At 38.2% G+C, this 13,875-nt stretch overlaps 1 protein-coding gene across 2 annotated transcripts in view; it reads right to left on the bottom strand.

Annotated features, from left to right (window-relative positions):
• The window catches only part of OXSR1 (oxidative stress responsive kinase 1), a 90,225-nt gene that overhangs the window by 40,502 nt on the left and 35,848 nt on the right, over positions 1–13,875 (bottom strand). The window lies entirely within an intron of this gene.

Here is a 13,875-nt window from a genome sequence, read left to right on the forward strand (position 1 = left end):
GTACCACATAACAATGTTTTGGTCAACGATGGACCACATATATGATGGTGGCCCCATAAGATTAGTACTAAATAGCCTAGATGTGTTATCAGGCTATCCCATCTAGGTCTGTGTAAGTACTGCAGGGGAGGATGACATTTTCCTCTACCCTTCTAGGTGCTTCTGGCTGGTCTACAAATTAAATTGACATGAGACAGATTAACAGGAGAAAAACAAACAAAAGTTTAATAACGTATACATGAGAGAAATCCAGGAAAATTGAATAACTCACCAAAATTGCCAAAGCCCTCACCTTAAATACCATCCTGAGCTCAACACAAGAGAAGGTGTTGAGAGTTAGGAGGGTCAAGGGCTTCAAAGGGAAGGAAGGCAATTCACAGGTAGGTGAAAAGGAGCAAACATTTGGAAAACAAGTGTTTGTTTGGCCACGCAGAAACAGAAGAACACAGAGGGGAGGCCAACAAACAGGCTTTTCTAGTTTCCTTCATGGTCACGTTATGCTAAGGTGACAGCTTGCTTCCTGACACAGGTATTTTAATCTGAATTCTTTTAGGCAGGTAAGGGGAAGGTAACAAGAAAAAACTCTAATTTTTTTGCTTCTCAAAAATAATTAGCCTAAAATAATCCTCATGTTGAAGCGATACATTTTGAGGTGGCAAATTTTGTGTCCCCTCAGTACACTCTATGATCTTTGCATGAAGAAATCTCCCAACAGTGCATTTCTCAGAACGTATCCCCACCGTTAAATGATGCATGACTGTACATCCATGAAATGGACTAAGGTCAATTGACATGTTATGACTTGAAACGCCCTCTAATAAATACTGCTAAATGAACAAATCAAATAGGACAGTGCATTTTGTATGACAACATTAATGTTAAACACGCATACATCTTTCCATATAATACAGCAGAGAGCAATAAATGGTTCTTTTTGTAAAGAGGAATGGGATTGGAGTCAAGGAGAACAGAGTTTGAATAGCTTGTAGGAATGGATTCATCTATCTATTTTGTAATTAAAAATATATATAATTAAACAAAAAAGAGCCTCCCTTGAAGCCAGACAAGAAAGAAAAGAAAGAATAACTCACGGAGGAAGGTCTTGTTTCTCATGAAAAGGAAACAGCGAGAAGCATAACACTTCACCTTTTCCCTGTCCCTGTCTTTTCCTCCATCTTTAGATATCATCATTCCTTGGTAAAAATGAACAACAGTTTCACAGCTGTGTAGCAGCACCACCATACCAGAGTATACAGTACCTTTCCTGAATATATACTAAAGCAAAGGAAATCATGTTACTCAGTATTTTGTGCTGCTTATAAATCCAAGCAATGTACAGGACATTTTCCCAGAGGCTGACTGAGCAGAGGCTGGCTCACTTTGCTCTATAAACCAAAAGTCTCTGACTCTAGATACTATGAACAGGAGAGAATTGAAGACATTCCCTTCACTTGGTGACAAAGACCATTCAACTGAGTCAATCATAAACTTTCAACTACTTTTTCTGAGCTCATTTGGAATGACATCTAAAATTAAATGGAAAAAATAATGTATAGTTTAGTCACTTCCTCCTCTGCGTTTTTGTAGCAGGCTGTAACACAGTGTTAGCATGCATTATAGAAATATGATCATATTTCTGGGTCTGTCTCTCATTTCAGCATAAGCCCTATCTGGACACACAATTTTTTTTTTTGCTGAGGAATACCAGCCCTGAGCTAACATCTGTTGCCAGTCTTCCTTTGTGCTCGATGAATATTGGCCCTGAGCTTACATCTGTGCCAATCTTCCTCTGTTTTCTATGTGGGTAGCTGTCACAGCATGGCCATCAACGAGTAGTGTAGGTCTGCGCCCAGGAACCAAACCTAGGCTGCTGAAGCAGAGCACACCAAACTTAACCATCAGGCCACAGGGCCGGCCCCTGGGCATATATCTTAATATATTTCTGTATCACCTGCACTTACTTAGTATTACAATTAGTACACAGGAGGCACCTCCCAGATATTCATCAAACAGATTTTAATAACTAAATGGGAGAAAACCTGCATCAAATTCCCTTATGGAGATAAGTGGAGTATTAAACGAATGAATAAATAAATAAATCCAACTAAACACTAAAATAAAACTTGATTGCTTCTGGAGAGAAGTAGAGTATTAAACCAATCAATCAATCCAACTAAATACCAAAATACAACATGATTTTTTGGGGGGTGGGTTACTTTCCCACCATCCCAACCCCCAACTACCTTCTTCTAGCTCTGTTCCAAAATCAGAGTTATAAATTAAGACATTGCAGTTAAAGAGGACAACCTAACTATCCATCAATAGGAGACCAGTTAAACTGTGGTATATCTATATAATGAAATACTGTCAATACTAATGAATAGATGTGTTAATATGGAACAATCTCCAAATATATTCTTAAGTGAAATAAGAATACTACATATAGTATGTTGCCATCTGTCTTTTTTTTTTTTAAGCAGGAGGGAAAGGGTTATATAGATTACATTTATATTAGTATAAAATCTCTCTTAAAGGACTATCAAGAAAATAGCAAGAAGTGGTTCTCTTTAGACCAGGTACCAGAGGTTCAGGGAAGAAAAAAGGCTTCTTTGTAACACAGTCACGCACTGCTTAATAACAGGGATACGTTCTGAGAAATATATCGTTAGGCAATTTCGTTGATGTGTGAATGTCATAGAGTGTACTTACACAAACCTACATGGGACAGCCTACTATACACCCAGGCTACATGATACTATCTTATGCAACCACCGTCATATATGTGCTCCATTGTTGACTGAAACATCATTATGTGGCACACAAATGTACTTTATATTTTAGAAGTTTTAGATTTACATAAAAAGTGAGAAGACAGTACAGAGAGGTTCCCATATAACTTGCACTCAGTTTCCCCTATTATTAACATCTTACATTAGTATGGTATTTTGCTACAATTAATGAACCAGTATTGACACACTACTATTAACTAAAGTCCACAATTTATTCAGATTTTTAAAGATTTTACCTAATGTCCTTTTTCTGTCCCAGGATCCCATCCAGGATACCACATTACATTTAGTTGTCATGTCTCCTTAGACTCTCCTTGTCTACGACAGTTTCTTTGACTTTCTTTTTGATCACCTTGACAATTTTGAGGAGTAATGGTCAAGTATTTTACAGGATGCCCCTCTAATGGAATCTGTACAATATTTTCCTCACGACTAGACTGGTGTTATGAGTTTTTGGAAGGAAACCACAGAAGTGCCATTTTCATCATATCATATCAGAGGTACATAGTATCAGCATGATTTAGCACAGTTGATAAGGAGACTTGTTTTTCATCATATGCCATTCTGTGCCATTTGAAATTTTTAAGCCACGTATATGTATTACCTATTCAAATAATGTTTTCTAAGTTTTTGTCTTTCATATGTGAGGAGACAGTAATCCATTTTCAGTAGAGCCTGCCTTTGGGTGACTACTTTTCCTGATCAATTCCCCAGATAACCTATTGATGCTTTCCTTTTGAAACCAAAAGTGCAATCTGTAGAACAGCTTCCAGGAGTAAAAGCAGAGGAACACCATCAAGTTAAACAGCTCACTGCACAATCAAACACACCACAGTCTGTCCTCACAAACGACAGGACAACTGACCTCTCAAGGAAAAGATCTGCAACTAATTATCTGAAAATCAATATAGCCCTTAATTAAAGAACCTTTTTTACTCTGCCACAAAGAATATCAAGCAACCCAGCAGCCCCAACAGTTAAACCCTCGATCCACTCTTATACAGCAAGAACAGTGAGTTTTGTTTTTCACAGCTTAATGTCATTTCTTACATGTCATTATTGCACCAAAGTGACGAATTCCTTTTAAAATTAAAAGGAATATCATAGACATGCTTGACTTTCTCATTAGTACAGAACACAAATTTCTCCCCATAACATTTTTATGACTCATCAATAGGCAGAGTTTATGGAAAACTTGAAAAAGGTCAAGAGAAGCAATGAATCAAAAGGAAAGCTGGAAAATACGCTATATTTAGGCACCTTAAATTGATTAAATATCTAACATTTCTGTTAGAGCTAACCTCTTGAATGGGAAAAATATCTGGGTAGGTAGATACAGAGAGAAAATAATAAGTTTAAAGTTTCCCAGGTGATTCCAATTTGTAGCCCAGGTTAAGAGAGTCTGATTTAAACTGTGAGACAGAGAATTTCCATTCCAGCAACATGGCAAACTATGTATGGCAAACAGAGACTTTCATCACTACTACCCAGGCCTTCATTCCCATTCTACGAACACAAGGAAATGCTGGATAAATTCGGGAGGAAAAATTGTCACACAGCTGATCACGAAATAAAGAAACAGAAATCCTCAAGTTTCAGAAATGAAATGGACACTTAAGAGCCAGAGCAGTAAGCCTTGGGAGATAGAACAGAGGTACTGCCCCAAATGGCTAGGGAGCTCAGGTTTTAAAATCCACCCCAACCAGAAAACACGGCGCTGGGCTCGTTTAAGATTGAGAGAGAGAACTGAGACCCCTTCATAAAGCCAGGACCCTGGGACGACTGATCCACGATGAAAGATATACTTACCAAAGATAAGATAGTATGGCCATATTAAAATAACACCTAATTGTCTTTAATACAAAAGCATTTCTAGGAATAAAAAGCATCATTATATAACAATAAAAAAGGAGTAATTCACCAGGAAGATAACAATCCTAAACTTTTATGTATGTATAACATATCTTCGATCACAGAGAATTATAGTCCAAAGGGGTCATCCATGTTGTAGGCTCTTTCCCACTAACTTCTGGCCTCCATTGTTCTGATGTGAAGTTAGCTCTTAATTATGTTGATGCTCTCTGTCTTAGTCTGTTCAGGCTGCTATAACAAAAATCCCACAGCCTGGGTGGCTTAAACAATCGACATTTATTTCTCACAGTGCTGGAGGCTAGGAAGTTCAAGCTCAAAGCAGTGGCAGATTTGGTGGCTGGTGAGGATCTGTTTCCCAGTTCACAGGTGACCATCTGTTCACTGTGTCTTCACATGACAGAGGGCAAGGGAGTTCTCTGAGGTCTCTCTTATAAGAACACTAATCCCACTCGTGAGGGCACCCTCATGACCTAATCAGCTCCCAAGGGCCCCACCTCCAAATACCATCACTTTGCTTTGGGGATTAGATTTCATATGAATTCCGAAGGGACACATCCAGTCTATAGCACTTCCCCTACATAATAAGTTGTTTTTCTCTTGCTTTTTTCAAGATATTCTCTTTGTGTTTAGGTTTCAGCAGTGTGACTCTGATGTGTCTAGGTATAGATCTCTTTGTATTTATCTTAATTGTGATTCATTGAACTTCTTAAATTTGTAGATGAATGTTGTTCTTCAAATTTGGAAGTTTGGGGCCATTATTTCTTTCAAAATTTTTCTGTCCCTTTTATTCATTTAGCTAAATGAGAGTTGATATATTTTACAAAGTAGATGTTACAATCATAAGATATCGAGCACAGACTGAATTTGCGCCTGCAGTTGATGAGAATCAATTCATTGCTTTCTAAAAAAGACAGTGACCTTAATGTGTATTTCAGTGTGTATTTTGGGTTAATTTTACTATTAACTATATAAAGTCTGCATATGTAAAGCTTTAAGAAAAAGAATATACTTTTATCCATGTTCTGAAGTGAAGACTTTGACTTTTAAACATAGAGATGTAGATATATTAAACAAAAGAAGACAACATGTGGTATATTTAAAGAATAATTCCAGTGGCAGATCTAAATTCCCATGAGTTAGTAACTAAAAAATATAACAGATACTGAACCAATATATACCCAGCAACATTGATTAGAACTATCTTTTCTAGCAGGCTTTGGAAGCAGACTGCCTAAATTCAGATCCCAGTTCTGTCACTAGCTGGGTAGACTGCTGGCAAGTTATTTAACTCTCTTTGCCTTAGTTTCCTCATCTGTAAAATGGGGATGATAACAGTACCTTCCTCATAAAGTCACTATGAAGATTAATGAGGTAATGGCGACAATACATTTAGAATAGTATTTAGCACACAAGTTTCAGTGAATGTTAGCTGTCATTATCTGCACCAGAGGTCGACAAACATTTTATTAAAGGGTCAGACAATACATATTTTAGGTTTTGTGGGCCAGAAGTTCTCTGTCACCACTACATTGTCTTTGTAGTGTGAAAGGGGCCAGAGACAATCCGTAAATAAATGGGCGTGACTGTATTTTTTTTTTTTAATAGGCATTAGGCTGGATTCAGTTTGTCAATTCCTGATGATCTACATGGCTGTAGAAAAAATTTTTTTTGTTTCACATAATAGTCTGGGCATAGGAGACATCAGTCCAGTATGGTGACTTCATAGAGTCAGGGACTCAGGCTCCTATTTATTGGTCTACCACCCCTAAGTTCTTGCTGCATAGTCCAAGATTGCTTACCACCACATCCACATTGCAGTGGAAGGAAGGAAAGAGGAAATAGAGGTTATGCCACTTTCTGTTAGCAGTGGTTCTCAGGACATTTGGCAATGTCTGGAGACATTTTTGGTTATCACAATGGGCACTGGGGGGGAGGCACTACTGCCATGTAATGGGTAGAAGCCAGGGACACTGCCAAATAGATCCTACAACACACAGGACAGCCCCTACAACAAAGAATTACCCAACCCAAACGTCAACAGTGCTGGGGTTGATAAAACCTGTTAAGAGAACAACTTGAAAGTTGTACCTTTGTTCTCATCACAGTGGCTAGAAACAAAATCACATGGTCATATCTGGCCTGCATGGGAGGCTATGAAACGTCGCCTTTCTTCTGAATGGTCATGTGCCCAGTAAAAATGTCATTTTTTTTTTAATTCTAAAAGAAAGGGAGACATATTAGGGGCCAATTAGCAGTCTCTGGCACATTTCTTTCTGGGAGACTGCCTGATGAACATGGAATCAGAATTGAGGTATTAACTGAATTATGTTCATTGCCAGTATAAAAGAACATCCACAAGGTTATCACCATTCAGAGAAGGGGAATCCTCTGTTTTTCAGGGCATCTTTTCCTCTTGACAGTGTGGGAAATACATTCCCAAATGTTTACTCTTTGGTCATACTCCTTTTTCAGTCATTTGTTAACAGATTATTTTAACTGAGTACAAAACAATTGATTAGGTACAATTTTAGATAAGAAATCCTATTGTCTTAAGAATATACCTTTAGTGTTTCCAAGATTTCTAGTTTATATGTTATTCCTTAGAGTCGACTGTTCTCCTTCATCCCCATAAAAAGGAGAGTCTGTTTTCCTTTGTAAGACTTAAGCAGGTTGGAAAATTTAGACAACTGGAAAAAATTATTCATTTTTTCCTAGAATGAGATGCTTTTATAGATGGCTGATTTCACTTATTATATGTTGATTTTCTTTAAAATGCTGCTATTCTCAGAGTAACCAAATTAAAACTTTGTGTGTGGGGAGGAGGGTACCCCGCTTTTTTCCTACACATTCTGATTACTCCTTAAAACCTCAGTTTTGCAACTTGGCATTGTCTGATCTTTTTGATCAATTGCTTTTCTGAGCCTTTGCTTGTCTGTTTGCTGAGGGATTAGGGTTAAGTAGGTGATCTTCTTTTAATTGAGGTATAACTGACAAAACCGTAAGATATTTAAAGTGTACAACGTGATGCCTGATATATGCATACACTGGGAAATGATTCCCCTCTTCGAGTTAACACATCTATCAACTCACATATTTACTTTTTTTGGGTGAGAACATTTAAATTCTACTCTCTTAGCAAATTGCAATAATACAATACGGTGTTATCAACTATTGTCACCATGCTACACTTTAGATTCTCAGATGTAATTCATCCTATAAATCAAAGTTTGTATCCTTTTACCAACCGCTCCATATTTTCTCCACCTCGCAGCCACTGGCAGCTACTTTTCTACTATTTCAATGAGTTCAATTTATTTATTTTTTAGATTTCACACATAAGTGATACCATAAAGTATTTGTCATTCTCTGTCTGGCTTAATTCACTCAGCATCATGCCCTCCAGTTTCATCCATGTTGTTACAAATAACAGGATTTCTTATTTTTTTATAGCTGAATAACAGTCCATTACGTAAATATATATATATATTTACACGCACACATATACACACATATATATACACACCACGTTTTCTTTATTCATTCAACCGTTGACAGACACTTAGGTTGTTTCCATATCTTGGCTGTTGTAATGCTGCAATAAACATTTTTTTTGTTAGTGCCATCGAGCAGATTCCGACTGATAGCAACCCTGTGTATAACAGAGTTGAACCCTCCCTGGTCTTTCTGCACCACCCTCTCACATTCTGGCACTGTATCCGACAACGCTTTGCTCCTATTCACAGGGTTTTCGTGGCCAGTTTTTTCAGAAGTGGCCAGGTCCTTCTTCCTAGTCTGTCTTAGTCTGGAAGCTTTGCTGAAACCTGTCCACCATAGGTGACCCTGCTGGTATTTGAAACATGAGTGGCTTAGCTTTCGACATCACAGCAACACACAGCCGCCACGGTAGGACAACCAACAGATGGGTGGTGTGGTTCCCTGACCAGGAAACGAACTCCAGCCTTGGTAGTGAGACCGCCAAATCTTAACCACTAGACCACCAGTTATGAACATGGGAGTGCAGATATCTGTTTGAGATAGTGATTTCACTTCCTTTGGATATATACCCAGAAATGGGATTGCTGGTTCACAAAGTAGTTCCATTTTTAATTTCTTGAGGAAGCTCCACACTGTTTCCCATAGTGCCTGTACCAGTTTACATTCCCACCAACAGTATACAAGGGTTCCCTTTTCTCCACATCCTCACCAGCATCTGTTATCTCTTATATTTCTGATAATAGACATCCTAACAAGTGTAAGATGATATCTCGTTGTGTTTTTTTTTTTTAATTTACTTCGTTTTTTAAAAAAATTTTATTTTTTTATTTTTTTGAGGAAGATTAGCCCTGAGCTAACATCTGCTGCCAATCCTCCTCTTTTTGCTGAGGAAGACTGGCCCTGAGCTAACATCCATGCCCATCTTCCTCTACTTTATATGTGGGACGCCTGCCACAGCATGGCTTGACAAGCGGTGCCATGTCCGCAACCAGGATCCAAACCCGTGAACCCTCGGCCACCGAATAGGAATGTAAGATCTTAACTGCTGTGCCACCAGGTCGGCCCCTTGTTGTGGTTTTGACTTGCATTTCCCTGATGGTTAATGATGTTGAACACGTTTTCAGGTACCTATTGGCCATTTATGTCTCTTTTGGAAAAATGTCTATTCAAGTCCTTTGCCCATTTTTAAATCAGGTTATTTGGTTTTTTTGCCTCTGAGTTATATGAGTTCCTTGTATATTTTGGATATTGACCCTTTATAAGACATACGGTTTGAAAATGTTTTCTCCCATTCAGTAGGTTGCCTTTTTATTTTGATGGTTTTCTTTGCTGCGCAGAAGCTCTTTAGTTTGATGTAGTTCCATTTGTTCATATTTACTTTTGTTGCCTTTACTATTGGTGTCAAATCCAAAAAATCATTGCCAAGACCAATGTCAAGGAGCTTACCCCCTATGTTTTCTTCCAGGAGTCTTACAGTTTCAGGTTCTATGTTCAAGTCTTTAATCCATTTTGAGTTGATGTTTGTGTATGGTATAAGATAGGGGTCCAGTTTCATTCTTTCGCTTGTGGATATCCAGTTTTCCAAACACCACTTATTGAAGGGACTATCCATTATCCCTTTATATTCTTGGCTCCTTTGTCAAAAATTAATTGCCATATATGCATGGGTTTATTTCTGGGTTCTCTATTCTGTTCCATTGATATTTGTGTCTGTTTTTATGCCAGTAACTTACTGTTTTGATTACCATAGCGTTGTAATATAGTTTGAAATCAGGAACTGTGATGCCTCCAGCTTTCTCTTTCTTTCTCAAGATTGCTTTGGCTATTCAGGGTCTTTTGTGGTTCCATACAAACTGTAGGATTACTTTTTCTATTCCTGTAAAAAATGCCATTGGAATTTTGATAAGGATTGCATTGTATCTGTAGATCTCTTTCAGTAGTATGGGCATCTTAACAATATTAATTCTTCCAATCCATGAACATGGAATATCGTTCCATTTATCTGTATCCTCTTCAATTTCTTTCATCAATGTCTTACAGTTTTCAGTGTACAGATTTTTCACCTCCTTGGTTAAGTTTATTGTTAAGTATTTTATTCTTTTTGATGCTATTATAAATAGGATTGTTTTCTTAATTTCTCCTTCTGATAGCTTGTTCTTAGTGTTTTAGAGATGCAACTGATTTTTGTATATTGATTTTGTATCCTGCAACTTTAAAACTGAAATTGTTTATAAGTTTAACAGTTTGGGTTTTTTTTTTGGTGTAGTGTTCAGAGTTTTCTATATATGATATATCATCTGCAAATAAAGGCAGTTTTCCTTCTTCCTTTCTGATCTGGATGTCTTTTATTTTTTTTCCACACCTAATTGTTCTGGCTAGGACTTCCACTAGTATACTGAATACAAGTGGTGAGAGTAGGCATACTTGTTTCCTTCCTGATCTTAGAAGGAAAGCTTTCAGCTTTTCACCAGTAGTATGATGTTAGCTGTGGGCTTGTCATACATGGACTTTATTATGTTAAAGCAGGTTCCCTATACACATAGATTGTTGGGAGTTTTTATCATGAAAGGATGTTTAATTTTGTCAAAAGCTTTTTTGGCATCTATTGAGATTATCATATGATTTTTATCCTTCATTTGTTAATATGGTGTATTACATTGCTTGATTTGCAGACGGTGGACCATCCTTTGCGTCCTTGGAATAAATGCCACTTGATCATGGTGTATGATCCTTTTAATGTATTGCTGAGCTCGGTTTGCTAACATTTTGTTGAGGATTTCTGCAGCTATGCTCATCAAGGATGTTGGCTTGTAATTTTCTTCTCTTGTGTCCTTGTCTGGCTTTGGTATCAGGGTAATGCTGGCCTTATAAAATGAGTTTGGAAGTATACTCTCCTCAACTCTTCTATCTTTTGGAAGAGTTTGTGATAGATTGTTGTTAGTTCTTCTTTAAATATATGGTAGAATTCACCAGTGAAGCTCTCTGGTCCTGGACTTTTCTTTGTGGTGAGGTTTTTGATTACTGATTCGACCTACTTACTAGTAATTTGTTCAGATTTTCCATTTCTTCACGATACAGTCCTTGTAGATTGTACATTTCTAGGAAGCTGTCCCTTTCTTCTAGGTTGTCCAATCTGTTGGCGTATAACTGTTCATAGCAGATTCTCATGATCCTTTCTATTTCTGTGGTAGCAGCTGTAATGCCTCCTCTTTCATTTCTGATTTTCTTTATTTGAGTCCTCTTTTTTTCTTGGTGAGTTTGGCTAACAGTTTGTCTATTTTGTTTATCTTTTTAAGAAACAAGCTCTTAGTCTCATTGATTTTTCTCAACTGTATTTTTAGTCTACATTTCATGTATTTCTGCTCCGGTCTTTATTTACTTCCTTCTGCTAACTTTGGGCTTAGTTTGTTCTTCTTTTTCTAGTTCCTTAAAGGTAGGTGATTTTTAAGATGACATCTTGTTGTGTCTTCCACGCTTTTTCTGCCTTCCTTGATTTTAATTTTATACGATTTTACAAATTTTATATGATTTCATTTTTTTCTCCTCTCTTAGCACATCAATTCTTATTCTTTTTTTCATGGTTGCCCTAGAGTTTGCTATCCACATTTACATCTAATCTAAGCCCACTTATAAATAGCACCAAAACACTTCCCTGAGTTTTCTTTTAAACTCGTATACCCTGGACTGGGTACTAGAGAGTCCTGCAACTCAGAACTGTCAATAGGCATAGACAAAAAAAAAAGCTACAAGCCTGTTCTCTGTGGCCAAAGGAGCAGGAAAGGGGTAGCTGAGCTCAGATCTAGCAGAGGACCTCGTCCCCAACTCCATAGCTGGAGATGCAGGCTGGCCCAGTATGCCAGAACTGGAGGTGTCCATGAAGACCAGAAAGGAAACTCTATCCCTCACACCACATCCATTGAAGCAGGCAGGCCCACACTACCCACACCAGCAGCACCAGCAGGCCTAACTGGCATCTCCCAGTCTTCCACCCAGCAGAAGAGGGCAACAGAAGCCCAGTACTTCCTGGCCCTCCACAAAGTGGGAAGACACAACCCAGGCCCAGTGTCTCCCAACTCCCCACCCAGCAGCAAAAGGTGGCCCAGAAAACTGCCTTCCATCCCCACAGGCAATAAAAACAGAAAATGAATGGGAGCCCCACTCTCACTAAGTGGGCTGATTCACAGGGTGGGTCTAAGGAAGTGTTCACAAACCCATGGACACAGCATCTGTCTCTCACCTTCCACCTAGCAGCACCAGGCAAGTGGACTCTGTCCATGGGTGGATTCAGAGATTGAGGAGAGAGCCCCAGCAGTGCTACATGAACAAAACAAACCACAACAGCACTGCAAAGGGTCTAAAAAACAAATTGCCACTGGAAATACAGCCCAGAAAAGTAGGCCAGGACCTATACTCTAAACTTAAGCAGGGCAGTTGCCTGCTAAAGTATATTATTTAAATAGGATTGAGATCTCCTAACATAATATCCAAAACATCCAGGATACAAGAAAAAAATCACTCATCAAACCAAGAACCAGGAAAAACTTTAATCAGAAGAAACATTTAACTGAGATCAGATGTTGGAATTATCTGACAAGAATTTTAAAGCAGCCATCATAAAAATTATTCAACCTGCAATCTAGAATTCTCAAAATAAATGAAAAAAAGGAAATCTCGGCAAAGAAATAAAACCCATAAAAAAGAACCAAATGAAAATTACAGAACTGAAAAATTACAATAACTGAAATTAAAAACTCAGTGAATGGGGGGCCAGCCAGGTGGCCCAGCAGTTAAGCTTGCACACTCCGCTTCGGCGGCCCAGGGTTTGCCGGTTTGGATCCCAGGCACGGACCTACACACTGCTTATCAAGCCATGTTGTGGCAGGCATCTCACATATAAAATAGAGGAAGCTGGGCAGAGATGTTAGTAGGTCCAATCCTCCTCAGCAAAAAGAGGAGGATTGGCAGCAGATGTTAGCCCAGGGCTAATCTTCCTCAGGAAAAAAAACAACTCAGTGAACGGGTTCTGTAGTAGAAGGGACAGGACAGAGAACGGAATCAGTGAACTTGAGAACAAATCAATACAATTTACTCAATCTGAGCAGAGAAAAAATAGGCTGGAAAAAAAATGAACTGAGCCTCAGGGACCATGATACGACAATAAAAGATCTAACATTTGTGTCATCAGAGTTCCAGAAAAAGAGGGGAAAAACGGGTTGAAAAGTACCAAGAAATAATGGCTGAAAACTTCCCAAATTTGGTGAAAGACAAAAACCTACAGATTCAAGAAGTTTGGGAACCCCAAAAAGAATATACTTGAAGAAATCCACACCCAGACATACCATAATTAAACTTCTGAAAAACAGAGACAAATAAAAAATCTTGAAAGTAGCCAGAGAAAAACAACATATTATCTATAGAACACTAATTCAAATGATTTCTCATCTGAAACCGTACAGGCCAGAATTAAGTAGCACAGCATTTTTCAAGCACTGAAAGAAAAGAACTGTCAACTACAAATTCTTATATCCAGGGAAACTATCCTTCAGGAATGAAGGGGAAATAAAGATACCCTCAAATGAAAGCACGCCAAATCCAGGGACTAAACAGATCTGTATTAACACAGAATCCATCACCATTTGAATTCTGGTTATCTGCACTCAGGGACTGAATACAGATAGCTGGAAATACTTGAACCATGAAATGTTACACAGTTTTTTGT

This window comes from Equus quagga, chromosome 1 (genome assembly GCF_021613505.1).
Source record: "Equus quagga isolate Etosha38 chromosome 1, UCLA_HA_Equagga_1.0, whole genome shotgun sequence".
In the NCBI taxonomy this organism is placed as follows: Eukaryota; Metazoa; Chordata; class Mammalia; order Perissodactyla; family Equidae; genus Equus; species Equus quagga.